The following is a 2,500-nucleotide window of genomic DNA, read 5'->3' on the forward strand; positions in this document are numbered from 1 at the left end:
TCCCCTGCAGAGACAGTTGCTGAGGAGATTTTGTCAAAGTTAAATGAAGTAACTAATAATATACAATTCACTATGGAGATTGAGTCCCTTGGTCGCCTACCTTTTCTCGACACGGAGATTATTAGAAAAGATAACAAAGCACATTTTAGAGTTTATAGGAAACCTACCAACAAAGATGACCTATTACATTTTTACAGTGCACATGACGAACGAACCAAAACAGGAGTGGTGATCGGTTTTTTCCTCAGAGCTCTGAGGATCTGCAGCAAGGAGTTCCTCGAGGAAGAAATCCGCCGCGTCACAAACACCTTCATATCACTGGGATATCCAGAGGGCTTACTGTCCACTTCCCTAAGTAAAGCTCAAAACATCAGGCAACGGAGAGAACCAGTAAACAGACAGGACAAACAATACCTAGTCGTACCGGACTCAGAATTTTCACGCACACTGGGGGATGCTGTACGCCCACTAGGACTAGAAATAGTGAATGACACGGGAAGGAGAATCAGACAACTAGTAACACCAACATCAAAAACAACAAACGACCTCAGCGTCATATATAGGATACCATGTGGCAACTGTGACAAGTCATATTATGGTGAGAGTCACAGGGGCCTACATACCAGAATAAGAGAGCACAAGGCGGACCTAAGGTACCACCGCCTCTCAAACGCGATGGTGGGCCACGTGGATCAGGAAGGACATCTTCCCGACTGGCAACAGGCAGAGGTAATAAAGAAAGGTCTATCAAAAAGACAAAGGAAGGTGATTGAAGCCCTATACATAACAACCAATGCCAACATCAACCAAAAAGTAGGGGATATTAAATGGGAAAAATTCACAGCTCAATACGCAGCCATAAGAACCTGCCCCAGAACAGCGCCCACATAGAACGACAAACTCCATCCGGTGCCCAAACGTCCGCGCTCCCTGGGTTGAGGGCTTGAGGCCGGTCAGTTCGTATTTTATTTTTATTTTTATTTTCATTTTTATTCTCTTTATATTTTTATTTTTATTTATTTTTATTTTTACTATATATTTCTTTGGCATTTATTTATTTATTCATTGTTGTATATGTATGTATTTTTTGATAACATTCTGTCACACAACGATATGCGATGAGATGTCATGTCACTTTAAATAAGCACATTTTTTTTATTTTTTTTTATTTGTATTTGTATTTTTATTTTCATTTTATTTCATTCATTTTATTTATCTGGATATTTATCTTTATATTATTTAATAAGTTATCTTATGACACTTTAGGATTCCCACATTTTTACACCACTCACTTCACTTACAATGTTACACCCTCGATCAACATTCCACACACACCGGAGCTGTTTTATAATAACATCACAACAATTTATTGTATACTTTATTATCACTATTGTTCATTGTATTAAAAACCATTGTACAACCAAACGTGACCCACCTCCAAGGAGGGAACGCGGTCTTACTCAGACTATGTATACCGCCAGCTTCACTCCAGAGTCACATTCCTCTGAAGAAGCATAGAGCGAAACCGGTCAAGAATAAACTCAGGAACTCGGAACTAGACCCGTGACTTCTTTTTCCACCTTCATCATATATATATATATATACATATATATGTATATATATATGTATATATATATGTATATATATATATGTATATATGTATATATATATGTATATATATATGTATATATGTATATATATATGTATATATGTATATATATATATGTATACATGTATATATATATATGTATATATATATATTTAAATATGTATATGTATATATGTATATATATATGTATATATGTATATATATATATATATATTGTATATATAAGTATATATATATATATATATATATATATATAAGTATATATATATATATATATATATATATGTGTGGGTATATGTATGTATGTGTGTGTGTGTATGTATATATATATATATAATATATATATGTGTGTGTGTATATGTATGTATGTGCGTGTATATATATGTATATATATATATTGTGTGTGTGTATGTATATATATATATATATATATATATATATATATATATATATATGTATGTATATATATATATATATATATATATAAATACATATACCAAAGTCTTTTTCCCCTTACACGGGGGGGGGGTTTAGCCAAAAAGAAAAAGGCATAGAAACCACTCCCACCATTCCATTTCCTATATATTCCACTCCCCTCCACCCACCTCCCTCCCTCCTATCTTGGCACCTCCTGGATGACGGGTCATCCTTGCATCCTGTCCACTGCCCTGGGTCAGAAGCAGTGTCGCAAGACACAGCACATACACAGCAAGGCCGCTTCATAAATTCGGCAACCCTCCCCTCTCCGTCCCCTCATGCAGAAAAGGAGAAGACGGGGAGAAATCCCTTTGGGCTGCGTCAAATTTTTCTCGTACATACTTCCTCACCCCCCATCCCCCGCTCACTCCCCCTTATGCATCACAGCATCATCCATACACAACCCTTCTCCAT

At 35.8% G+C, this 2,500-nt stretch overlaps 1 protein-coding gene across 1 annotated transcript in view; it reads left to right on the plus strand.

The window, feature by feature from the left end:
• The window catches only part of LOC143026365 (uncharacterized), a 16,596-nt gene that overhangs the window by 155 nt on the left and 13,941 nt on the right, over positions 1-2,500 (plus strand). The window lies entirely within an intron of this gene.

Source organism: Oratosquilla oratoria, chromosome 6 (genome assembly GCF_046742065.1).
Source record: "Oratosquilla oratoria isolate Oo_2021 chromosome 6, ASM4674206v1, whole genome shotgun sequence".
NCBI classification, from domain to species: Eukaryota; Metazoa; Arthropoda; class Malacostraca; order Stomatopoda; family Squillidae; genus Oratosquilla; species Oratosquilla oratoria.